Consider the following 18,381-nt stretch of genomic DNA (forward strand, 5'->3'; position numbering starts at 1 on the left):
CAAATCTCTTTGGTGAGAAATGGACATGTAGTATTCATTTTTAGAAAGTCAAACACACCAACAATGTTCCAATCTGTGATTGGTACTTTTATGGACATACCCAAAACTTTGTATAAATACTCAAAACAATCAAGAGAGCCTCCAACTTTAAAATCCCAATATTTTTCTCATAAAATCACCACTCTAGGCCCCCCTGGACCCCCTGACGGATTAAACGAGAAGAATTGCAGCCTCGTTAGGAATAGGGATTCAATTGGATTAAAAAAAATAAAAAATCCCTCTGAATAATCAATAGGATAACAAGGCTCCACACCCAACAATCTCCCACTTGGAGATTGATTATATAAACTCCATCATTTCTTGACTTGCTAGACAATGAATCCACTTAAACTTAGTTGTTTCTTATTCACACCATAATACTTTAAGAGGTCCAATTGAAACTAAAAAGAATCTTCATTTCTCCCTCATTACAACTTTTGTTAACATATTTGTAGGATTCTAGCTAGTGTGTATCTTTTCTAGCTTTAACTGTCCATCTTTCAACATTGACCATATGAAATCGTACTTAAGGTGTATATTTTTAGTCTTGGAATGAAATGTTGAATTATTTGCAAGATGAATGGCACTCTATTTATCACTGTATAACGTACCCATCTCTTACTTCTTGCCCAATTCATCAATAAACCTTTGTAACCAAATCATTTCTTTACTAGCCTTTGTAGTAGGCTCAACATACTCTACTTCTGTTGTTGAAAGTGCAATAATGTTTTGCAATTTTGAAACCCAACTGGCAGTTATTCGACCTACAGTAAACACATACCATGTGGTACTCCTCTAGTTATCTCTATCACCTGCCATATCTACATCAACATATCCCTATAGAGCAATGTTTTAACCACCAAAGCATAATCTTTGATTTGTGGTACCTCTCACGTACATGAGAATCCACTTTACTTCCATCCAATGCTCTTTCCATGGATTTTTCATATACCTTCGTACAACTCCCACTGCATGTGCAATATCAAGCCTTGTGCATAACATTGCATATCATTGTTCATTTACCTGCTTACAACTCCCACTGCATGTGCAAGATCAGGCCTTGGTTAAGGGATTTGCACAAAATAAATGTATAGACTTTCATGAATTTTTTTTATCTTATTGTTCAAATGACTTCAATAAGAACTATTTCAATTCTAGTGGCAGCAGAAGATTTACATCTTGAGTAGTTAGATGTAAAGACAACCTTTCTCCATGGGGATTTGAAGGAAGAAATATATATACAACAGCTAAAGTGTATGAGGTCAAAGGGAAGGAGAAATTAATGTGAAAAATGAATAAGAGCTTGTATGGATTAAAATATGCTCCAAGGTAGTGGTATCTAAAATTTAATAGGTTTATGTCTGAACAAGGTTATACTAGATGTCACTATGACCATTGTGTTTACCTTAAAAAGAAAAATGATCACAACTATATTATATTGTTATTGTATGTAGATGACATGCTTATTGCAAGGTCTAACATGCAATAAATAAATGTGCTCAAAAGAAAATTAGCAAATTCATTTGCAATGAAGGATTTGGGTTCTACAAAACAAATTTTCGGTATGATAATAACTAGAGATGGGAAAAATCACAAATTAACGTTGTCTCAGAGTGATTACATAGAAAAGGTGTTGGAAAGCTTTAATATGCAGAATGGAAAACCAACTAGTACACCTTTATCTAGCCATTCCAAACTAAGGAGATATGTCCCAATACCCATGAAGACATGCATTATATGTGTAAATTTCCATATGCATCAGTAGTTGGAAGTTTAATGTATTCAATGGTATGCACAAGACCTTATATTTCACATTCAGTGGGAGTTATAATAAGGTATATGAAAAATCAAGGAAAAGAGAATTGTATGGTAGTGAAGTGGATTCTGAGGTATTTGAGAGGTACCACAAATCAATAATTATGCTTTGGTGGTTCAAACATTGCTCTACAAGGATATTTTGATGTAGATATGGCAAGTGAAAGAGATAATAGGAGGATCCCACACGGTATGTGTTTACTGTAGGTTGAACAACTATCAGTTGGATTTCAAAATTGAAAAACATCGTTGTACTTTCAATAACAGAAGAAGAGTATGTTGTTGCTATAAAGGTGTTGTAATGGCCACAACCACCCTCCAAAATTTTTCCCATGCTTTGATTTTGGAGCGTTCCTTTCTATTGAGATGTGCTTGCCTTTGATTTCCATCAAGTATTTATGTTATGATTGAGACTTATCCCTTTCATTTGTGCTTGTTTTTACACTTAGATGATATTTCTGAGTCACAATATAACCTCCTTACTTTTCCTCACAACAATTCTGGGATTGCCTCCAAAAACTATGCAATCCATGAGGGAAATCTTGCCTTGATGATCAGAGTTGCGCAATCCAAACTGGCAGTTTCCCCTCTAGCTCAGAAACTACACAGTCATGGAAGGAAACTCAACAATAAGCCCATAAACTATGCAATCCATCACAGAGCTCAGAAACTACGCACTGCACTAAGCTGGAAAGTTGTCAAGTTCCCCAGAATTGTGTAATCTTTCCCGACAATATGCATGGCGAGTTTCCAAAAAAAGAAAAAAGAAGAAAAGCAAAAAAGTAAAAATAAGTCCCTATAAAATAGGGATTCATCATTACTTTCTCGAAGGTGGCACTGTATTTATTTTTAGAAACTTTTCCAAGTGTCACTTTTTCCTTGATTTTAGGCATGTCCGCCATAAACCCTAATTCGCTCAAACCTATTTAATAGACACCTATTGAGCTCATTTGTACATTCGATATTGGAGTTCTAGCATTCCCAAGGAGATCAAGGAACCTTCGATGGAGTTTTCATCATTTTTCTGGGTGAGTTTTAGTTTTTTCGTCTTTTGCTGCTTTTTATGTCGCCTTTTATCATTTTGATCCTATGAGTGTTGTTTTACTTGTTTCTCTTTGTGATTGCTAGCATTTTAACTTGTATTAGCTTGTAGAAGTGTTGTTTCAAGTTTTTGTTTGCCTTCTAAGAGTCACATTGATTTTCTTGTTTTTGCACACTGGCAATCATCGTTGCGGCAACTCTCCTCACACATTCGTTTTTCCTTCCATTTTTTAAGTTTCTTCACTCTATTTACATTGAAACATCGATACATAGTCAAAAATACACTTAAACTTGCACCATCACTTGGATCTTCTTGTTTTCCACACTTGCACCGAGAAGATCCACAATTTCCTCGGTTGGTTTTCACAGTGCCCAGTTGGGCATTACGCAGTTCAGAATAACAAGATGGGGCTTGGCCTCTGAGACTGCGTAGTGCACAGTACAGGCTGGCCCAACTACACAATACGTAGTTTCAGGGCTCAGTATGCCCCTTGGCCACTGAAACTGTGCAATGTGCAATCTCTCTTAGTCACTGCCTAAGTTGGGACTACGCATTGTGCAGTATCAAGCCTTAGGCTATCGCTTCGCTACTAAGACTGTGCAGTCCATAGTTCCCACTACTAGTCTCTCTCACTTTCCCAAGAGAATTGCACGATTTTTCTCGCCAGTGCATCAGTTTTATACCTGATCTTTCTATGAAGATAGATTTGCAAAAGGCTAATGTTTTCTTGCCATGAGTGTCTTTTCTATCCCATAGGTACCACAATTGTTGAGCACTTCTCTCTGTTAGTCACTATTACTATGGAACCTAAGATAACTGCTTCAAAAGATACCACTGAGAGCAGTACCGGTAGTTGATAAATTGCCAAAGAACTTGTCAGTATACTCGGACACTCAACTGTATGTAGAAAAGTACTTAGATCTTACATGGAAAAACGTTAATGAATCTTTTTCCACAAAGTACTTCGTAGCAGATATAGAGGATCAGTAGGCATACATTAATGTCTACAGATTAAGGTTACATAGGGTTTCATGAAGATATCCAACCTTCCCATGTAAATATTTCATTAGCTGGATTGTCTCACATATTGATGTGAAGACCATGACTTTGAGCAGTACCAGCGGATGGAGGCTTGCTACTTTTCTGGTAGCAGATTATCGACGTATGTATCATTTTCCTAAGCCATAAGCACACATGGATTCACTCTTCTATGCCACCAATAGCTATGTGGTCATGAGGGATGTTGTTAAGAGTTGGGTGAAGGAGCCATCAAAGTTTCGACAAACACCCAATAAAAAATATAAGAAAAGGTCTCTTAGGACGGTATATCAAATGTTGATCATTTTAGCTTGCAAAATCGATGGTCAACAGAATGCACAGACCTTTCCAAAAGGGTGGGAAGTACTTCTAAACTAGATTGTGAACAATGGGAAGCCACTCAGCTGGTCAAATTTGTTGGTTCAATAGTTAAGGATCCATGTAGGTAACACCTTGAATCCTCCCAAGGGCATGCAAGCAATATTGTATACGTCTGCATATTTGTTGCATGCAATCTTTGCACATAATGCATTCCTTAGTATGAACTAGGCTTGGTCACCTTGAGAACTTGTCGTGCACATATACTTCTAGCTTCTCTCAGATTGCAGCCATCGAGGGGTTATGGAGGAGATAAATAACCACTTCCTCATTCCACTATACAAGACGATATTTGAGGAAGAACCACCTTGCATGTCGCTTGCGGCAATGGAGGCAATATTAGATATCACAGATTGGTTTGCCTTACCGGATGGCACCTTCCTTGGATTATTTGGTGGAGAGTAGTCTCCACATGTTTTGCTAAGGTATGCCACCAACAAGCTCGTCATGCAAGAAGTGTCATATCATCTCGCCACAGGGTTATTAGCTGCTTTGCATAGGAATAAGAAAGCACCTTAGCCAACTCTTCCTATGCAAATTGGATTGTACGAGATAAAGAACCTGAAAGTCATGGATACCAAAGGAAAGGTGATAGAGAAGTTTAGATTCAGTACTCGAGACTTTAATATGTACTATCCATGAGGTATTTGTAAGAACCATTGTGCAAGAATTCACTTTCAGTGGCTCATAGGGACATTTCATTGGTAGGAGGAGGATCCATTGAAGAGTTGATACAATGCTTCCGGACCCCACGAACCAGTCAGTATAGTAGGAACTTCACGGGCCACTCCATAGAAGGTAGTAACTCTAGAAGTAGTGACAACAGAAGGGAGGAACCTCATGCTGGATAAAGGAAAGAGAAAGATTGCTCACAATCTATGGGGAGAAAGAAGCCGCAAGATGAAAGTAGATCCAATGGTTACAAAAGCGGCTTTATAAATTGAGGAAAAAAGGAAACAAAGGATGTAGAGAGAAGAATGAAGGAATAGGGAAGAGAAGTAGAGAATATTGGAGGAAGAAAATAAAAATTAAGAACAAGAAGAGAAGCAGAAGAAGGAAGAAGAGGAAGGGCAATGCGCAATAGCAGAAGAAACAATGTGGACACAAGATGAATAGAAATAATAGAGCTAGCAACTAATAGAGGAGGAGGGTGGATAGATGCAGGATCAATATATTGCTCAACAGATTGAAAAAATGATAGAGATTGATGATACAAAGGTGGAACCATAGCTGCAGAATCAGGATGTTGACCTGATGCCCAGCACACAACATGTCACTATTCAGTATCCACTACCCTTAGCAATAGAGTCAGCTCTAGGAAAGGAAGGGGAAGTTATTCCTCTTGATGATGATTTGGTTATGGATATGTACAATGTTTCATACGATGAACTCCATAATAATATTGTACAAGCATGTAAGAATAATTTTCTAGATGATCTTGCATCTCTTGTTTTTATGAGAGAAAGGGTGCTTATGGCCAACATGCGGAGAGATCCCCAATCCATTGCCTTAGCCAACGTGGCCTTTGCAAGTGCAGTGAAGTCAAACACTAGTGTCTGACAGTCGAGAATAAGCAATTGGCAAAGAACTTGTAGGCTCCCAGGCAAGAGGTTGAAAATTTCCATGCAACAGCTCAGAATGTAGCTTCTGCACAGGTCCCCTTGGAGGAAATGAAGGCAACGATACTTCATGAAGTATCTAAACTTGGATATGCCATGCAATATCTCTATGAGGAGATGGTTAATGTGCATAAGGAAGTTGTCCACGTGCTTTGATTACAACAACAATGTAAATACTTCATCAAAATTCTCATAAATGTGCAAGTTTCAATCGTTGTCATGCATGAATGGAAAATGCGATATAAAGGGCACCACTTGAATTAGGTAAGAAGATGAAGCCACATGCAAAGGGTGAGAAAGCAAGAGTGTTGATGCTGATCAAGAAAAAAAGTAGCTCACCTCATTCATTGGCAACATTCAGGCCTCGTATGCATGGATATAAAACAATCTGGATTCCTTGGTGAAGACCCATAAGATCCCATCAGTTGGCTTACTCATTGAAGCCAAATAGAGGAACTAGGTTAGAAAGGAGGTAGAAGAATACTTGGATTATCTGAAATATATTGCCATGAAGGAGGACTTGGAGGGGAACATATACAACATGAACAACTACATTGGTGGTCCTGTCCAAGTGCGGACAATGTTGATCATGTTTTGGAGGGAAGAAGAGAATGGCTCCAAAAAATTGTACTCGGATGCCATGTAGGCTAGACTCCGCTTCCATCCAGACACCATCACACAATTTTGGGATGTCATCGCACAATACCAATCTTGGTACCACTACGTGACCGATAAACATTGAGTGGAAGTTGTTGAGCTAGAGTTTCCCCAAACTCAAGCATATAGTGTTTTGTCTTGTTAGGCTATCAAGTTGTCTCTACCCTATTTTTTCTTATATAGGTATGAATGTAAAATGTATTATTATTTGTAATTAATTGTAAGTGGAATTCCAAGTGTAACACCCTCCTCCCACATCTACCCAAGTAACTAGCCAACCGAGGTAAACATGAGATGAGGGGCTACTAAGATTGGATTCGACCTCCTATGTGACCTTAAGGAAGTGGAATCAACGGAAACATCACACACAACCATCCAACATCATCTTTAGAATCCTTAGGAGACATGTCAGCCAACTAGACAGCCAGTCCCTGGATCCCACTTATGTTCTGGACATCTTAGGCCTCAGTCAGTCCCATGTTATGGGCAAGAGAGCATCTAAAAACCCAAAGTTTCTCTCATAGGCTTGCCTGCTAGTGACCAAAGACTAAAATTTCCAGTTCTGTGCCAATGACCCTGGAATTGAAGCCACTTTTTTAGGCCCAGAGCCCAGGTCACTACCCAGAATGGAGTGATAGCTTAAGATCAGTAAAAGTACAGGGAAAAAATGATGCCAAAGCAATAAGTTAAACAAGACCTTAACCAGACCCCTACTAGCAATGACATGAATTCCATCAAACAGGTTTCAAGCATGTAATCTATAGGAGTAATCAACATAATAAACATAGGGATCTTGTACTTATCTGAGAATCACTAAGAACCATTGTTCCCTCATGTCATTTTCTGCATTATCATCTATTAGGTCATAGACACATTATCCATTCATTTACAGGTAAAAACATGTTGAGATCCATAAATAGTTATTGTCATAAAACATACATATAAACATCATAATAGGGATAGAAATGTCATAAACATATCAACCATAAAATCCACATATACATCAGTACATTTACACATGAAAATCAAGGGAATGAATTTCTAAACTAATCGAAGATGGGACTACCACATTCCACCCAACCAAATATTGACTGAGCCAACTCTCTCTTCAGCCAATCACCCCCATGCCATATTCCAAGCATGAATGTGGACCTCATATAACACACCAAAAACACCAACAAGCATGGATGCCACCGAAGTTCTCCGCCTACATCGCAAGGAATTTGAGTTCCTCCTAGTCTCTCAGGCTTTATCACAATCCACAGGTTGATCCACGTATCACTAGGCCCTACACTGATACATGCTCTCCTAGGCCCAATGGAGATAAAATCCACCTCTTGGATTTACCGTATATCCATCCATTAACCAGCAAGGATTCCTAGGCCCACCAAGGCACACAATATGGCTTTACCACAACCCACAGTCTGGTTTAGGGGTTACTAGGCCAATGACTTTACCGTGATCCACAGTCTGGTTCAAGGACCATTAGGCCATGTGTTTTTCAGTTCAACGATCCACCCCACTTAGCGTCAAATCCAATCCAGTCATCCCACATTAACCGAATGTGAGAACCCATCTCATCAAAGCTATCATGAAATGGAAAGGCTAGGCTGAAGAATATTGTCACACTTGGAAAAACCCATGCCATGATAGAAAAGAACCACATGCAATCCCATGCATGCCAAATATAGCAAGGAAAATACACATGCAAGTCAATACTTGCAATGAATCCTATTGTAACTGCTTGACCATGCCTTTCCTTGCTTGATATTTTCTTCCTCTTATCTTCTTTACCTTCTTCGCTCCAATTCCAAAGTGCTCCAAGAAAACTCTAAGTGTCCAAGAGTATGTGAGAGAGAGAGAGATAATAATGAGAGAGCTCCAACACTGAATTGAAAAAGGTTACCAACTGATCCTTAGAAGTCTTTTAATGAATGAGGCCTCTATTTTATTCATTTTCCATTAATTTCCTTCATTTTCCTCCTCACATGCAACCTATAACCTTTCACCTCCTTTTTCTCCTAATTTCCATTATTTTTATAAATAATTGTGCCAAAAACTCCATTTTGTGTTTCCAAAACCTTAGCCATCACCTTTTCCAATTTCCTTAGTGATAAACAATCGAATGAACACCCGCTAGGATGTCTTTCCCAATATTCAGCTTGGAATAAGTGTCCCATCGGCCGTGGTTATTGTTTTTAACTTTTATTACATGGAATTTTCACTAAGGCTATTACAGAACCCTCCCTCAATCACATATATACCTCAACAACCTGCTAAAAGAAGACATATTGCTCATGGAGCTTTATAACATAGCTCGATGTAGTATTTACAATGAAAGACCTGCTCAAAACAAAACATCATAACAACATACTGCAGACTAGAGCTTTATAACATAGCTCATTATGGTATTTACAATGATCATCCTATTGAATCCCAACCCGTATGACATCACAACATCATAATAACATAACCACATGATAGCATAGTTACATGACAACATAATGATAATGACATGACACCCATACCGCTTAGTGGAGATTTATAACTTAGTGCATGGCGGTATTTACATCCATATACATATGTACACATAGCAACATCACCAAAAATATACCAAATCATATACCAAAACATATACCAAACACCATATCTAAGCATATACCAAAACACCATATCAAAGCATATACCAATAACACCATATCAAAGCTTCTTTTCCTCAATCGACAAACAAGGAAGGATACATAGCCTGCATCTAATCTGCTATCTCCCATGTAGCTTCATCAGGGCCCAAGTGCTTCCATTGTACTTTAAATTTCTCGATTGCTTGGTTCTAGAGCATGAGCACCTTTTTCTGCAATATACACTGAGGCTCTGGTTGGAATTCTCCATTTGGTTCCACCTGCAATACAGACCATTCAATCACATGATCAACATCCTTAACATACTTCTTAAGAAAAGATACATGGAAAACATCATGGATTTTCATTATCGAAGGCAGTGCAAATAGATAGGCTACTATCCCAATCCTCTCAATGATACTAAAGGGTCCACAAAACCGTGGTGTGAGCTTGGCACATGATCCAATCTGCAAGGAGCTCTTCTTTGGTTTGATGTGCAAGCACACATGTTCCTGAACTTGGAACTCCTTGAAAAACATGTTCCTATCTACATAACTCTTCTTCCTATCATGTGTTTCCTTTAGATTTTTCTTGATCACTTGTATTTCTTGTTCCATGCCTACCAACATATCTAGCCCAATCATTACCGTGTTAACCATATCACTCCAACTGATCGGACTGTTTCAACTCAACCCATACTATGCCTCAAAAGGACTTGTCCTCAATCACTCATGATAACTATTTTTGTATACGAACTATGCCAAAGGGAGATACTCTTCCCACTTCTGTTGATGGTGCATCACAGACATCCTCAGTATGTCCTCCAATATATTGTTGACCCTCTCTTACTATCCATTTGTCTGCAGATGATAAGATGTACTAAAGGCCAACTATGTGCCCAAAACTAAAAATAACTCCTTCCAAAACTTGGAAGTGAACTTCGCGTCCCTGTCTGCCAAAATATTCTTTGTAACACCATGCAACTTGACCACATCTCTAATGAATACCTATGCTACATCACTAGCTGAGAATGTAGACTTCACTGAAATGTAATATGCAACCTTTGTCAACATGTCCATGATAACAATGATGGAATCACGTTGTCTCATTGTCTTTGGTGACCCTGTGATGAAATACATGAAAATAACCTCCCATTTACATTGTGGAATCGCAATCAGATATAGCAGTCCACTTGGATGTTTACACTATGCTTTCACTCACCGAGAGTTGAAACACCTCACCACAAACTCTGATACATCCCTCTTCAAATTCGGTCAATAGTAAAATCTCTTCACCACTGTTAGTGTCTTTTAATATCCTAGGTGACCCGAATATGGTTTCACATGAAACTCCCTCAAGATTAAGTTCCTAAGTTCACTATTATTTGATACATATATCCTGTCTCGGGACCTGACCAATCCATCTGCTATACGAAAATAATCCATACCCTTTGCACCTATACATGTACTTGTACTGCCACCTGTACATGTACCTTCACCTATACCCATACATGTATTGTCACCTATACTTGTACCACTACTTGTACCTGTACCAACACCTTGCCACAACTTGTGCACAATCTCCATATACCTGACATCCTGTTGACCTGCCTGCAAGATCCTATCATGCAGATCTGTCCCATAGGAGCTCATAGTTGCCAAGTGATGTACATGGACCCATCTTCTAAGATCATCTACCACCCTATTCTCTTTATCTTTGATGTATATGATCTACAAAGTCAAACTCGTTGATCATGGCCAACCATCTAGCCTGCCTTGCGTTTAGATTTGGTTGGTCAAAAAAATACCTCAACCCAATATGATCACTCATAAGTACAAACCTCTTGCCAAGAAGATAGTGCCTCCACATCTTCAATGCATGTATAATATTTTCCAAATCAAGATCATGTGTGAGGTAGTTCTACTCATTCTCGTTTAGTTTCCAGGACTCATAGTGTACCACTTGTCCATCCTGCATAAGGACTCCACCAAGCCCTCTCTTGCAAGCATCTGTGCATACCACAAAATCTTTTTCTATATCTGCAATCTTTAGCATTGGTGCATGTGTCAACAGTTGCTTGAGCTGCTCAAAATTAGCCTCACACTCCTCTATCCATTAGAATTTCTTACCCTTCCTTAGTAATGATGTGATAGGATAAGCAATCTATGAGAAGTTCCTGATGAACCTCCTGTAATAGCCTACCAGACCCATGAAATATCTCACCTCATCCACACTCTTAGGATTTACCCACTCCATGATGGGTCTTATCTTCTCTGGATCTACTGCAATGCCTTCCTTGGAGACCACATGCCCCAAGTAATGTACCTCACTCTGAAAGAAAATACACTTGTTGAGCTTAGTATACAACTGATGCTCCCTCAACAACCTCAACATTGCTACTAAATGCTTGGCATGCTCTTCCTCATTTTAGAATATACCAGTATATCATCAATGAACACAATGACAAACTTATCCAAATATGTACAGAACACACTATTCATCAAACACATAAATGTAGCTAGAGGATTATTTAAGCCAAATGGAACAACAACAACTCATAATGCCCATACCTAGTCATGAATGCAACCTTGTAAATGTCCTCCTCTTTGATGCGTACCTAATGGTATCTAGAACTCAAATCAATCTTCGAGAACACTGTTTCTCCCTCCAGCTGATTGAAAAAGTCATCAATCCTTAGAAAAGGGTACATGTTCTTGATGATCACTTTTTTCAACTGCCTGTATTCAATGCATAGTCTGAGAGCATAATCTTTCTTCTTCACAAACAATACCGGTGCACCCCAAGGTGCTACACTTGGCCTATTGTATCCCTTGTCCAACATTTCCTTCAACTACAACTTTAACTCAACCAACTCAGGCGTGCTCATCCTGTAAGGTTATTTTGATGCTAGAGTTGCCCCCGACACTAACTCAATAGAATATTCTACCTCCGTGTGACGTGGCAACTCTGTAATGTCCTCAGGAAATACATCCTGAAATTACTACAAAACTGGGTACCTGCTCAACACATCTGCATCTTCAACCTCCTTACCCTTATCACTAGAAATGTGTATTGCAAATAACATACACCCTTTCATGCGGCTATGCTTTTCTTGCATAGTTTTCACCATCCTAACTGATGTGGATTTCTTCTTACCCTATAAGACTCTTGGTTCCCCATTGTCATCAACACACTCAATGTCTTTGTCAGAACAGTCTACCTTGGTTCTAAGAAGATACAACCAATCCATGCCCAAAAACATGTTGTATGATCCCAACTGTAATATTTTTAAATGTGATGCGGTAGGCATACCATTTAAATCAAATGCACAAGCTCTTACCCAATGATGAACTCACCTCTTTGTACTTGTATCCAACTGCACTAACTAAGAATATGCATGAAATTCCTTACTCAAACCACATGTATCCACCAAGTCAGGACTAGCATAGCTATAATTAGATCCAGGGTCAATAAAAATATAAATAACTTGATCACAAAGCTTACAATACATCTCAATGATAGATGCTTTGTGTTCTACCTGTATGTTGTCCATATTTGCATAAATACGAGGAATACTCTGGCCAACATCCCTAACATTTTGTGCCTCTTAATCACTGTATATATTAAGCCTACCACCCTGATGTTGGGGACAATCTCTCCTAAGGTGTTCCTCACCACATTTCCAACACTATAACTGACCAATGTCCTCACCTGTATGTTGTTGTTGTTGTGACTGTTATCGGGAAATCTAGTGTCTATGCAGAGATGCTAGTCCCACTAAGACGGGTAGCTATCTTAGAAACAAACAGATTAAAGTTACTTTCGTTTTCCTTTATGAGAAGTAGATAGGAGAGGATCAAAGAAAACCAACCTTGACCTTTCGCTCGGTTCTTTGCTTGTCCCTTCTCCTCACCGACAGGTCTTTGCCACTTCTCCCTTGAACACTCTGCTTCAAAGAGTACCTATAAAGTCAAAGCAACATAATACCTTCAAAGTACATAGATCTACAATCATAAACAATATAGGACCAGATATATATTGACCACACAAATGCATATACAATCAGACATACAAGAATGTGGAGGAAAACTTGAATAGCTTTATTGATATAAAGATTAGAAGAGAGGGTTACAACCCATTGATATGACCCAGCATCATCCTCCCAGCATGAAAGCCCTTCTTCACCTCATGAAAAGCTTAGATCACCCAACACTATGATATTCCACCAAGAAACCAACAACACTTCCTTACAAGATACAAAATTCCAGCCTCTGGATCTCTGTGATGAGGGATCCATATATAGATGATTGCAGGGGGGTGAGTCAGCTTCTGGGATTTTGATTAGTGTCCTCTCTCTGATAGTTCTTGATTCCACTTGGAGATTGATGATCTCTTACTCATCCCTGGGTGAATTCAGAGAGGCAAGTGTCATAGGAGAAGTTTCTGGAAGATTCCATGACGATCCACCTTGCAAACTGTCTCTGCCATTTGTCTACTCTCGCCCATCGCACCCTACAGAAGGGCTTTCCAGTATGCATCGTACCCTTTACACTGAGCAGGTGAGATGCATCGCACCCTCTGCACTGGGCAGTCTGTATGGTCCAGCTTTGACCAGTTCTGAGCAGTTTTCTATGGAGAACTTCTGGGAGATGATGTAATCAGCTGACCTTGTTCCTTTAGGGTGTGAAGCAACACTTTTAGGGACTTAGGAGCCCTTGTTTTATGGACATGTATGATTGGGGTCACAGTGTCCAAAAATGTCTATAACAGTGACCCATGTCCCTGTCTAACTACATTAAACTTCTTTTGCAGTGCAATTTTTCTTTCCCATTTGTATTATGAGGCCTTGTTCTCTTAGGTTGCCATTTACCTCTACCTTTGTCTTTTTCCTTCCATCCATGTTGAGATTCATTCATACGCTTTGATTGTTCATATCAATGATTCAATTTCCCAATTACTTCCTCAAGTGATCGAGGATCATCATACTCAATCCGATCTATAAAAGCTAATGGAAAACCACTCACAAATCACTGAACTTTAGCCTCAATAGCTCTAGAAACTTGGTCCTATACTCTTCATCTGTCATTGATCCCATCTTTATCTCATATAATTCTTTAGCCTTACATTCATAGTACCTCTCTAATAAATACTTCTTCCTGAAAAGTCTATTGAACTCCTGCCAACTCAAATCATCTGTCCCGATGTCTATGACCTGCTTAACATCTTCCCACCAGATGTCTGCTTTACCTTTCAAGCTGAAGATAGCTATTTTGGCCTTCATGTTATTTGTGTACTCATGCAACTCAAAGAATTTGTTCATCCCAAGTATTCAAGCCTTTTCCTCTTCGAGCTTCCTCACATCTCCATCAAAAGTAGGTGGCTTCACTTTCTTAAACTCACCCGGTAAGTATTTCATATCATTCCTCCTATAAGGATGATAGTGATGACGATCATGATGTCTATCAGAACCAAAACTAGAATAGTACCTATACTCATAGGCCCTCCTATCTAGAGTGTCCATCAACCTACCATCTCTCACCATGTCAGATATATCTAACTTGTGTCTACTAGGAGACCTACTGCCATATGCCCCATTATTTGTATCCTCATGTCCATGGTTGATCCGAAGTGGCCCTTGTTGCTGCAAGTCTGACAAACTCTAAAGAAGTATAGCATTAACCTCTTCTTGTTTCTCTTGTGTTTGTATGATCCGGTCATTATCTGCCTTACAACTCCTTATCTTTTCCTTCAAGATTTTCAATGTATCGGCCAAATCAGAATTATGCCCCGCACCATGCTTCTCATGTGATGGATAAGGAGATTCTATGTAGTCTACCAACTTGCTAGCCATTTGATCTCTTTCCTGCAATGAATAATGTGTCAGATAAACCAAATCAAAATAGATCAATGTACCTTAGTATATCTCGGGGAGGACACCTTGTCTGCAAGATCACCAAATTAGCGTGATACATATATAACATAAACATAACAACATATGTACATTCACCATAAATGTATCAACATATAAACGTCACTCTAGTTAAGGTTCAGTCATCAATTCAAAGTCATATCAACAATGCATGATATGACCTCATGCATGATAGTAATCATTACTCCATTGTACACATTGCCACATGCAACCATCAACATGCACAAGCAATGCCAAATCAACTACACATACACATAGATGCATGTATTCGAGCATAACGTCAATTCTTGTAATCAAACTACAAGACTGATACATGTAATCAAATCTACAAGAATGCAGCCTAACATACAATGATGTAAGTAGGAAACATAAAACCAACATGTAAGCGACATGTAACAATATGTAACCAACCATATACTTATGACAAATTCATTCCACAAAATCAACATCAAATTCTCCATGACAACCATATTACAACCATAATCAAGAAAATGCAACAAGAACATGGAATGCAAGTGTAAGAGACACACATGCAACTGACATGCATGCATGACCCACACACACTGCCCATCTAGTCTAAGGGTTGAACCATGATCTGATATCACTCTGTAACACCCTCCTCCAACTTCTACCCGAGTAACTAGTCAACCGGGATAAACATGAGACGAGATGCTACTATGATTGGATTCAACCTCCTATGTGACCTTAAGGAATTTGAATCAACAGAAACATCACACAGAGTCATCCAACATCAGTTTCAGAATCCTCACAAGACATGTCAGCCACTCAGATAGCTAGTCCCTGGGTCCCACTGATGTTCTGGACATCTTATGCCTCAGTTTCTCCCATTCTATGGGAAAAGAGAGCATCCAAAAACCCAAAGTCACTCTCACAGGATTTTCTGCTAGCAACCAGGAATTAAAATTTCCAATTATGTGCTAGCGGCCCCAGGATTTAAGCCACTTTTTCAGGCCTAGAGCCCAAGTCACTGCCCAAAATGGAGTGATAGCTTAAGATCAGTAAAAGCATAGGGAAATAATGATGCCAAAGCAATAAGTTAAACAAGACTTTAACCAGACCCCTACTAGCCATGACAGGCATTTCGTCAAACATGTCGCAAGCATGTAATCTACAGGTGTAATCAACAAAATTAAATATAGGGATCTTGTACTTATCTAAGAATCACTAAGAACCACTGTTCCCTCGTGTCATTTTCTGCATTATCATCTATTAGGTCAAATACACATTATCCATTCATTTACAAGTAAAAACATGCTGAGATCCATACATAGTTGTTGTCATAAAACATACATATAACCAACATAATAGGGACAAAAATATCATAAACATATCAGCCACAAAATCCATATATGCATCAGTATATTTACACATGAAAATCAAGGGAATGAATTTCTCATTAATGAATGCAATAAACCAATCGAAGATGGGACTACCACATTCCACCTGACCATAAATTGGCTGAACCAAGTCTCGCTTCAGCCAATCACCCCTATGCCATATTCCAAGCATGAAAGTGGGACTCATATAACACACCAAAAAGACCAACAAGCATGGATGCCACTAGAGTTCTCCACCTACACCATGAGGAACTTGAGTGCCTCCTAGCCTCTTAGGCTTTACCACAATCCATAGTTTGATTCAGGGATCACTAGGCTCTACACCGAGACATACTCTCCAAGATTTACCGTACATCCCATCCAGGGACTACTACGCCCAACAGAGAGAAAATCCACCTCTTGGTTTTACCGTATATCCTGCCATTAACCGGTAAGGATTCCTAGGCCCACCGAGGCACACAATATGGCTTTACCGCAACCCGAAGTCTGGTTTAGGGGTTACTAGGCCAGTCGATTTACCATTATCCACAATCTGGTTCAAGGACCACTAGACCATGTGTTTGTCAATTCGTAGATCCACCCCACTCAGCTTCGAATCTAATATGTCCATCCCACATTAACTGAATGTGAGAGGAAGCTTCTTGGGCACATAATAGAGTAGGTAGGAGTAAAGATTGATCCTAAATGAGTCAAAGCCATCGGCCTCATTCCCTTGCCCAGAAACAAGAAAGAAGTCCAAGCCTTTTTGGGGAGGATAAATTTCTTAAGGCGATTCGTGCCCAACTATGCTAAGATAGTTAAAGGTATCATAGATATGCTCAAGAAGGAGAATGAAGTTGAATGGAGCTCCACCCCCCGTGATTCTTTCACTAGGATTGAGCAAGATTTGGCTGAGGCCCCAGTTCTAGCCAGTCTCGATTATTCAATGCCATTTTACATATTTTCTTTCGCCTCTCCACATACCATTGTTGTTGTGTTGTTACAGAAAAATAAAGATGGTTATGAGCAGCTTGTTTCCTTTTTTAGCCAAGTCCTAAGGGACGTTAAGCTGAAGTATGATATATTCGAGAAACAGGCTTATGTACTGGTCAAGGCACTGAAGTCATTTCATATGTATGTGCTGCAATCCAAAATCATAACATTTATCCTAATGATAGGAGTCAAAGACATTCTGATGCAGGGAGACAACAAAGGAAAGAGGGGCAGATGGATAGCTAAAATACAGGAATATGAGCTAGAAATCAAGCCTACCAAGCTCATCAAAGGTCAAGGGTTGGCCAAGATCTTGTCTGAATCCAACTTCCAAGCCCTGAGGATAAGCTTGATCATAGAGGAGGGTAGTCCAAAGGATGAACAGAGCAAAATAAAAACGGTTGAGCAAAAGATCTATTCCAAATATGAGGGATTGAATAGGTATAAGAACATTGTTCATTGCCTCTTATTCCTGAGATGCCCATTGGGACTAGATAGATCTAAATACCAGAGTCTGAGGTTATAGGCACAGAAATAAATTATATCTAATGGATTGCTCTATTGGAAGGACTCGATGGGGGTATTGTTGCTATATGCCGTTGAGGGAGAAACCCGTGAAGTGATTGAGGTTTTCCATGGGGGAGTATGTGGAGGACACTACAATTGGAAGGAAACAACACACAAAATCCTCAAGGCAGGATTTTACTAGCCCACGTTGTTTGGAGATGTTTATTCTCAAGTTAGGTCATGCCAAAAATGCCAGTTGTTTGCTGAAAAACATAAGTTTTCTCCTCTCCCCTTGATTCCTGTGCATGTAGAGGAACCCTTTAGACAGTGGGGATTGGACTTCATTGGAGAAATCAACCCACCTTCCAACAGCCAACACAAGTGGATTTTAACAGCCACTGACTATTTT

The sequence above is a fragment of the Pinus tabuliformis genome, chromosome 8 (genome assembly GCF_031772625.1).
Source record: "Pinus tabuliformis cultivar Carrire ecotype Pingquan chromosome 8, CPIR1, whole genome shotgun sequence".
Lineage (NCBI taxonomy): Eukaryota > Viridiplantae > Streptophyta > Pinopsida > Pinales > Pinaceae > Pinus > Pinus tabuliformis.